A 10,674-nucleotide genomic window follows, 5' to 3' on the forward strand; every position below is an offset into this window, starting at 1 on the left:
GGTCATTCATACATGGCTTTTATTATCTGGAGGTGTGATCCTTTGATTCCTACTTTCTTGAGGGTTTTTATCAAGAAAGGATGTTGTATTTTGTCAAATGCTTTCTCTGCATCTATTGAGAGGATCACATATGGTTCTTGTCCTTTCTTTTATTGATGTGATGAATCACATTAATTGTTTTGCAGATATTGAACTGACCCTGCATCCCAGGTATAAATCCCACTTGGTCATGGTGAATAATTTTTTTAATGTATTCTTGGATCCAGTTGGCTAATATCTTGTGGATTTTTACATCCATGTTCATCAGGGAAATTGGTCTATAGTTCCTCTTTTTAGTGGGGTCTCTGTCTGGTTTTGGAATTAAGGTAATGCTGGCCTCATAGAAAGAGTTTGGAAGTTTTCCTTCCATTTCTATTTTTAGGAACACCTTCAAGAGAATAGGTGTTACCTCTTCCTTAAATGTTTGGTAGAATTCCCCTGGAAAGCCATCTGGCCCTGGACTCTTGTTTTTTGATTACAATTTGATTTCTTTACTGGTTATGGGTCTATTCAACTTTTCTATTTCTTCCTGTTTCAGTTTTGGTAGTGTATATGTTTCTAGGAATTTGTCCATTTCTTCCAGATTGCCCATTTTATTGGCATATAATTGCTCGTAATATTCTCTTATTGTTGTTTTTATTTCTGCTATGTTGGTTGTGATCCCTTCTTTTTCATTCTTGATTTTATTTATTTGGGTCCTTTCCTTTTTATTTTTGATCAAACTGGCTAGTGGTTTATCAATTTTGTTAATTCTTTCAAAGAACCAGCTTTGGGTTTCATTGATCTGTTCTACTGGTTTTTTTTGTTTGTTTTTTTTTTATTTCTATAGCATTAGTTTCTGCTCTAATCTTTATCATTTCCTGTCTTCTGCTGGTTTTGGGTTTTATTTGCTGTTCTTCTTCCAGCTCTTTAAGGCGTAAGGTTAGGTTGTATATTTGAGATCTTTCTTACTTCTTTAGGAAGGCCTGAATTGCTGTATGCTTTCCTCTTATGACCGCCTTTGCGGCTTCCCAGAGGTTTCGGGTTGTGGTGTTATCATTTTCATTGGCTTCCATATACTTTTTAATTTCCTCTTTAACTTCTTGGTTGGCCTGTTGATTCTATAGAAGGAAGTTTTTTAGTCTCCAAATATTTGTTACCTTTCCAAATTTCTTCTTGTGGTTGATTTTGAGTTTCATAGTGTTGTGTTCTGAAAATATGCACGATATGATCTTGGTCTTTTTGTATTTGCTGAGGGCTGATTTGTGTCCCAGTATGTGGTCTATTCTGGAGAATGTTCCATGTGCACTGGAGAAGAATGTATATTTTGCTGCTTTAGGATTATATGTTCTGAATATATCTGTTAAGTCCATCTGGTCCAATGTGTCATTCAAAGCCATTGTTCCTTGTTGAGTTTTTGATAGATGATCTGTCCATTGCTGTGAGTGTGGTGTTGAAGTCTCCTACTATTATGGTATTACTATCAATGGGTGCTCTGATATTTGGTGCATCAGGGTTTACAATTGTTAGGTCTTCTCGTTGGATAGACACCTTGATTATGATATAATGCCCTTCTGCATCTCATGATACAGTTTTTATTTTAAAATCTAGATTGTCTGATATAAGTATGGCTACTCCGGCTTTCTTTTGTTGACCATTAGCATGATAGATGGTTCTCCATCCCTTTATTTTCAATCTGAAGGTGTGTTTAGGTCTAAAGTGTGTCTCTTGTAAACAGCATATAGATGGGTCTTGTTTTCTTATCCATTCTGTTACCCTATGTCGTTTGATTGGAGCATTGAGTCCATTGATGTTTACAGTGAGTACTGAAAGATATGAATTTATTGCCATTATGTTGCTTGTAGAGTTGGAGTTTCTGGTAGTGTTTTCTGGTCCTTCCTAATCTTTGTTGCTTTCGGTATTTATTTATTTATTTACTTATTTATTTATTTTTTCATCTTTTCTCCCCTCAGAGAATCCCCCTTAAAATTTCTTGCAGGGCTGGGGTGTCTGGGTGGCTCAGTCGGTTAAGTGTCTGACTTCAGCTCAGGACATGATCTCACGGCTTGTGAGTTCAAGCCCCATGTCAGGCTCTGTGCTGACAGCTGAGAACCTGGAGCCTGCTTCAGATTCTGTGTCTCCCTCTCTCTCTGCCCCTCCCCCTCTTGTGCTCTATCTCTCTCAAAAATAAATAAACATTAAAAATTTTTTTAAAAAATTCTTGCAGGGGTGGTTTAGTGGTCACAAACTCCTTTAGTTTGTCTGGGAAACTTTTTATCTCTCCTTCTATTTTGAATGACAGCCTTGTAGGATAAAGAATTCTTGGCTGCATATTTTTCTGATTCAGCACATTGAATATATCCTGCCACTCCTTTCTGGCCTGCCAAGTTTCTGTGGATAGGTCTGCTGCAAACCTTATCTGTCTTCCCTTGTAGGTTAAGGACTTTTTTCTCTTGCAGATTTCATGATTCTCTCCTTGCCTGAGTATTTTGTGAATTTGAGTATGATAGGCTTTGTTGATGGTCGATTTTTGTTGAATCTAATGGGGGTCCTCTGTGCTTCCTGGATTTTGATGTCTGTGTCTTTCCCCATGTTAGGAAAGTTTTCCACTATGATTTGCTCACATAACCCTTCTACCCGTTTCCTCTCTTCGTCTTCTGGGACCCCAATGATTCTGATGTTGTTCCTTTTTAATGAGTCACTGATTTCTCTAATTCTTAAATTGTGCTCTTTTGCCTTAATCTCTCCCCTTTTTTCTGTTTCATTATTCTCCATAAGTTTGTCCTCTATATCACTGATTCTCTGTTCTGCCTCATGCATCCTTGCCGTCATGGCATCCAATCTATATTGCAGCTCAGTTATAGCATTTTTTATTTCTTTTATCTAGCTTTTATTTCTTTTATCTCTGCAGAAAGGGATTCTAATCTATTTTTGACCCCAGCTAGTATTCTTATCGTGATTCTAAATTCTGGTTCAGACATCTTGCTTGAATCTGTGTTGCTTAACTCCCTAGCTGTCATTTCTTCCCATTCTTTCTTTTGTAGTGAATTCCTTTGTTTCATAATTTTGAATGGAGAAAAAGAATTAGGTAGAAAAATTAAAATAGAAAAAAATTAAAATGAAAAAAGTATTAAAATTAAAAAATTAAAAACAAACACACACACACACACAAACATCAAATAAATGATGCTAGATCCTAGGTGTGTTTGGTCTAGGTGTTGAAAGTGGCTTGATAGATTAGCGAAAAAAAGGGAGAAAAATTGAAAAAAAAGGAAATTATTTGAAAACTTGAAAAATACACTGAAGTAGACTAAAATGAAATGATAGAAGTAAAATAGAATTGAAAAGAAATTACACAAAAGTAAAAAATATAGTAGAAAAAAATTAAATAAGAATATTTTTAATAAAAATTGAAAATAAAAATGAATATTTTCTCTTCCTGCTGAAATCTGTGGTTCAGGTTGTGCAGATTGCTGTGTTAATCCTCAGATCAGTTTTCTAGGTGTGCAGGATGGTTTAGTGTTGGGCTGGCTGTATTTCATGGACGTGAGACACACAAAAAACTTCCATGCTGTTCTGCCATCTTGGCTCCTCCTGCCCAGTGGTACATTTTGTATAATCTATGAATGCACATTGACCCATCATTATCATCCAGAGTCCATAATTTCCATTAGGGTTCGCTCTTGATTCTGTACATTTCATGGTGGGACTGGGAAGGATTAAATCACTGCTTTTCTCTGGCCAGCTTGAAAGCCATCTTCAGCAACTCTCAGCATCATTGCTTCTAGTTTTGGTGACTCAGTCACTAGTTCAGGCCACATGTAACAATTTGTGATTCATCTCCCTACCTCTAGCGTGACCTTCTCAAACTTACCCGCCACACTGAGAAGTAAGTAGGACTGTATTATCCTTAAATGAAACCTTTCCCAAGGACCCCGGTAGCACAGGACACTGTTACTTGCCCCACCCCTCACTAACACCATTCCTTGGGGGATGCAGGCTCGCTAGTCTTCTCTGACAGAAGGGCATATACAGCTACAGTTCAGGTGTCCTCCTCTGCAGTTGCTTTGTCTCTGTCATGGCACCTCATCACAACTCGCAGAGACTACTACAAGAGGAACCAACAGAAACACAAGACACTGAACGGAGCATTGATCCTGGAACTAGATTATTTGGGTTCAAATCCTGTTTGCCCTTTAGTACTTGTATGGCCTTGGCGAGTCACTTACCCTTTTTTGGCTTCAGTTTCCTCATCTGTAAAATGAAGATAACTGTAATATGTAGGTCTCATAGACTTGTGATGGTTACAAGACCTGATACATGTGAACTATTCAGAAAAGTACATGGCACATGGCAACGACGATACACATTAGTGATTATTTTATTATCACTACATCAGTCTCTGATTTCAACTTCTATGTGTGTTTTGATTGGGTTACACTGTACATTTTCAGCAAGTTCGTATTCTTCCTCAATGCTTCTTACACAAATCTGGGTTTCAAATTATTTGACTCTCACATTGGATGGTTATGCAGGTAACAGCAACAAACAAGGAAATGATGTTGTTTAAACTTTGTAATCCCAATTCTCATTGTGACTCATCTTTTATTTTTTGTTCTTAAAGATGGTCTTAAAATTTTTTATGAATTTGCTCAGTCTCCCACAACAAAGTACCGTGGGTTAGGTGACTTAAGCAACAGAAATCTCTTCTCATAGTTCCAGAGGCTAGAAGTCTCAGATCAAGGGGTCTGCAACATTGGTTTCTTCTGAGACCTCTCTTCTTGGCTTGTCAAGGTTCATCTCTCGGTGTCTTCACATCTCTGTGTCCTAATTTCCTCTTTTCATAAGGACACCAGTCAAATTATGTTAAGGCCCATCCTAATGACCTAATTTAAAAAAAAAAATTTAATGCTTATTTATTTTTGAGAGAGAGAGAGAGAGAGAGAGAGAGCACAAGCAGGGGAGGGGCAGAAAGAGTGGGAGACACAGAATCTGAAGCAGGCTCCAGGCTCCGAGCTGTCAGCACTGAGCCCGAAGCGGGGCTCGAACTCACAAGCTGTGAGATCATGACCTGAGCTGAAGTCGGACGCTCAACTGACTGAGGCACCCAGGCGCCCCCAATTTTTAACTTAATTTCCTATCTAAAGACTTTATCTCCAAATACAGTCACATTCTGAGGTACTGGGAGTTAGGACTTCAATGTAACGAATTTTGGAGGATACAATTCAACTCAGAACAATGCCACATCACTTATTTCAAGCCACTTTTCTGCAGAGCTGACATAAATTATTGATACTTAAATATATGAACTCTATCATAAGTCACAGTCCAATGAATTAAAAATTTTGGAAAAACACAGTTATTAATACTTAAATCCATGTGAAAAAAAGGTATTTTTAAAATTAAATATAATAGAATGCCAAGTCACAGCTTAAATGTTAAGGGAAAAAAATAGTATAGATAAATGAGTCATCCATAATTGTTTCTTTATTCAATATTGATAAAATATATTTTAAAAAGAGAGGTCATTTGCAAACTGTCAGCAATGCTATGGTCAAGGCCAAACAAACCAACAAAATTATGAAGTTAAATTATTTTCTCAAGGCTAATTTAAAAAGCAGTGACCTAAAAATTAGTAAAACTTGAAAATGCAATACATAAACTTGATGGCACCACAGACACTAATTTAATTTTAAAAATTATGTTAGCTTAATAAATATTTTAGTTTTTTAAATTAACATCATGACTTTATAAGCCCTAAATCAACTTTTTTTTCTTGCTACTATCATCTGCCAATTTGCAGATGGATTGGTCCCTGAATCTGTGTCTATGTCAATGCAGACCTGGGAAATAACACAAGTAATTAATAAAATGTTAAGGGTTATATATCTCAGTCCTAGATTCCAACCAGATTTATTCTTGTATTATTTAAAAGTTTTGAAAAGGAATATTTGGAGGAAAAAAATGAATCAAAGTAGGTATTATAAACTTTAGGGTAGGGTTTATCTGGTGTTAAATAAATTTGCTTAGGAGCTCTGCTCAAATAAGTTATTAGGTAGTAAATCATTTTAAAACAAAGACAGACTGTAGTGCCACCTGCGCTCCTAATACATCATTTGTTTTGTAACATTGAAGGACAAAGATCATGTTATGTGTTTTCTTGCTTTTAGTGACGAATACAAGATATGGATAATAAATCAGGTTCCTAAACCCTTTACCCTCTGCCACTACAAAAATAAAACATATTGATAAAATTCCATAATTTGTAAAGTACAAATGACTTTGCTATGAAGTGAACCTTCAAACCTTTCATTCATTTTGAATGAAAATTTTAAATGCTGTAGGAGTTATTGGTGTAGGGTTTAATATATTTGCAACTAATAGCCAAAGAGATGAATTCTGAAGTGCCAGGCCTGAGGTATTCACCATAAAATGCCTTGTTTAATGTTTCCTTAATGAAATCAAATCGTTAAGATAATGAAAATAAAGAGAAAGGTCAAGTCACTGCGGATAAGCCACTTAACCTTATGTCTTATTGCACATAACAGCACCGAGTAAGAAACCAATCTTCATAAATTGGATTTATTTCATATTCCTAATGCTTATGAATAAATCATCTTCTGTAATTAAATAATGTGTGCTTCTTTTCTGAAAACCCTGCTACCAGCTGTTAGGATAGGTTTGGGTTTTCCTGATTTGATATACGTCTGCTGGGGCCCTTCCTATGGAGTCAAAGTGAGGGCTATACCCTTCTGCACCTACTGAATCTGAGTATTTGAGAAACGATAGAAGGAGAAGCTTATTAATAAAGATTCCAGCAGTAAAACAGCTCAAGATAATGCTCTAAATCCCCTAAGTTAGCCTGGAATTACGTGTCATTTCTCATAAAAGAAAGCAACAGGTCATGTCACTGTACTGTTATAACGGCCTCCTACACATTCCATTTTTTCCAGAAATCTAATTCAGATGCTGTAGTTGTGGGTTCATGGACACATACCCTCATAAGCACACAATAAAAAGCCCCATTCCTTTGTCTTTCACTCCAGATAATTTTTCCTATGTCTGTAATACAATTCTCCCCCAATTTTTAAATTCTAAAATATATTCAAAAGTAAAGAATTCAGAGCTAAGGATAATATTTCTTGTTATCTTTAGCATCATGCGTAAGGCACATCTAAAAATCCTCTTCATCCTTCTGAAATTTTGTTGATTTTCACCCAAAGTATATAAAAATTTGAGGCGTTTCTTTTATTCAAGGCCCATTCTTTATTCTGAGCCAAATGGGGTGGTTCAAGCCCATTTTTGGTAATTAAATCAAAAGGAAAGGTAAGCATTTATTTTTACCATGTAAAATTTATCTCACTTCCCATTGTTTTCTGCACAGTAGGACATTTTGATTTAAAAAGCAACTTTTTGGGTGCCTGGGTGGCTCAAGTTGGTTAAGTGTCTGACTTCAGCTCAGGTCATGATCTCACAGTTGGTGGGTTCGAGCCCCGCATCGACAGCTCAGAGCCTGGAGCCTGCTTCAGATTCTGTGTGTCTCTCTCTCTGTTTCTCCCCCACTCACATTCCCCCCCCCCCTTTCTCTCTCTCTCTCTCTCTCTCTCTCTCTCTCTCTCTCTCTCTCTCTCAAAAATAAATAAAGCTTAAAAAGCAACTTTCACTGTGACCATAGTTCTCTGCCCTTTTTCTGCCGAAACTCTGAGGAGTAATGATGCTCCCACAGCAGATACACTCCTAAGTTCCTGGAATGCTCATTCTAACTCTATTCCTATTTTTTCCTCTCAAGAGAGTCCATCAGAATGCAAATGAGTGAGAATAAGAATGGCCAGCCTTGAATATCACCCCCCCAACACCCCCATCCTCGCTTTGTAGCTTTGTAAGGAAAACAAAGTAACCATTCCTCAAACTGTTATAACTGCAACCACTAATGGTAAATAATTAGGTAGGATACACTGATGTATTACAACCCTTCAGGGGAGAATCATATTTTAGATTTTGTAAAATAAGATTTTCCTGTGAATATTCAATTCCAAAAGCTAGACCCCACTCTTCCTGTTAAATATACCTGCATTTCAGACTTCTATTTTAAAGCTATTAGAAACAATTTCTCCATGCAGACTAAGAAAATGCATTCGGTTGTGCTTCCCAGTATTTGGAACTGCAATATTCATCTTACTGTGTTATTTCAGGTTATCCATTTGCACAGCAATCTTTCAGAATTATCTGACTTTGACAGCAATTATTTAAAAATCGGAAATGCTTGAATGGGTTGAGTTCTTAAAATTAATATTTTATAAGCTACTTCCTGTTACTCTTTTAAACCTAAAGTATAACTGATGCTACGCTCTAATTAAAATATACACATTACAGTTTGATTCGACAGAAGAATAAATGAAAAACTTCCTGTAATAAAATTAAAAATCGCAATCACATTTACAAATCTCTACCAGTGTATTTATTAAAAAATTGGACTTCTATCTTTTAACTCTGGCCAAGGAAGCACTTTTGTTAAAGATGGTTAGGCACCCACAATTTCACTTTTATTTTTGAGAGACAGAGCGTGACTAGGGAAGGGGGAGGGAGGGGGGACAGAATCTGAAGCACGCTCCAGGCTCTGAGCTGTCAGCACAGAGCCCCACGCGGGGCTCGAATGCACAAACCGCGAGATCATGACCTGGGCCGAAGTTGGATGCCCAACCGACTGAGCCACCCAGGTGCCCCCCTCAATTTCATTTTTAGAAAGGGTTTGTGCTTGAAGCATTAACAATTGGACCCTTCTGTTGCATTGAAATAATTATTGGAAACTAACAGTGACTCCATTGATGATATAGGTCAGAAAGTTCTAGGGGCACCTGGGTGGTTCAGTCGGTTAAGCATCTGACTTCGGATCAGGTCATGATCTCACAGTTTGTGGGTTCGAGCCCCGCGTCGGGCTCTGTGCTAAGAGCCTGGAACCTGCTTCAGATTCTGTGTCTCCCTCTCTTTCTGTCCCTTCCCTGCTCACACTCTTTCTCTCTCTCTCTCTCAAATAAACATTAAAAAAATTAAAAAAAATAAAAGTTAAAAAAAGTAAAAAGCCCCACTAATACATGCAAAAGAAATCCCTAAGCAGTGAAGTAAATTTAAACTAAGAGCCAGAATTGGGGCATCTTGCCTAAGTGAACGTAGGACAAACATTATTTTCCTTCAATCACGATGATGACACCAATTGTCTAACAAACTAATGGGGGAATAAAGAATAAAAGCATATCAGATTAATGTGTTTGATAGTCAGTAAACAAAGTAATTTGCTGAACAATGTTTACTAGATTGCATTCCCCTTTTTCTCCTTCACAGCCATATGATTCTAGGTGATTGTTTTACTTCTGCAAAGCAGACATAACTCCTGGGTAAATATTCTAGCTATGCTTTAAGCCACAATTACTTGAATAAGAGTTGTAGAAGTATGTGGAAAACTTCCTTAGGAAAAAAAAAAATTATAGAGATGCCTTCCTGGACAAGTGATTTGTTTGCTTCAAAAAAATCTATGTTAGAGTAAAAACTCATTTATTTAGAAATTAATTCATAGGTAAATTAATTAATTCACCATTTTTCAACTGTTACCCAAACATGGTGGCAGGGTTTTACGAAAGGCCTTGTTCACTGGAGTATATTGTGTAACAAGTTAGAGTTAGATTTTAAATGGAGATGAACAGAATGGAGGAATCAACAGGAAAATATAAGCAGCTTCATCAGCTATAATCTGTATTCTTTCTCCTTGCCACTCTGTGCTCACCCTTGGTTATATAAATAAACAAGATAAAAAACTCTATCCTTAGAAAGTATTGAAGAGGAGGGGTGTCCAAGTCGCTCAGTTGGTTAGGTGTTGTATTCTAGATTTCAGCTAGGGTCATGATATCAGGGTCGGGGAGTTTGAGCCCCACATCAGGCTGATAGCTCAGAGCCTGCTTGCAAATCTCTCTCTCACTGCCTCTCTCCCACTCATGCTATGTCTCTCTCTCTCTCTCTCTCTCAAAATAAATAAACTTAAAAAAAAAAAGTATTGAAGAGGAAACTGCAGAAACAATTATAAAAAGGTTAGTTGTAACATAGTCGTTTCATTTGAGAAATTATACTTCAAATGAATCTATTTACTTATAAATTAATGTTGGAATTATTTTTACAATGAACATTCTTTGCTCTTACAATAAAAAAAAAACTAGAAAAATCATGAAGAAATGCTAGTAACTATATCCAAGGCAGAGACTCAGAGGCAGTATTCATGTTGCCTCTAATGAACTACCAACATTGGATTAGAATTTTTAAAACAATTATTATGAGGATTGCATAATGAGAAAAAAAAATAAAAATAAGTATCTTTAACAGAATAAAACAATAGAATGGGAAAATCAAAACTACAACAATCACAACATACCAAGGATCTGATATTAAAATGTAATATAACTTTTTTTTTCCTGCAATAGTAGTGACACGAATCACATTTGTATTCTTTGTAGGTAAATATTTAAAATTAGTTGGCATTTCAGGAGCATCAGTACGGGAGGCACCTGACAGTAAGAACATAATCTTGGAAAACGGAGAACAGATATATTAGAAAACCAACTAAGTGTCTTTTTATCTGGACAGCCTCATAAATTACTTAACTTCTCTGGG

This window comes from Panthera tigris, chromosome C2, assembly GCF_018350195.1.
Source record: "Panthera tigris isolate Pti1 chromosome C2, P.tigris_Pti1_mat1.1, whole genome shotgun sequence".
NCBI classification, from domain to species: domain Eukaryota; kingdom Metazoa; phylum Chordata; class Mammalia; order Carnivora; family Felidae; genus Panthera; species Panthera tigris.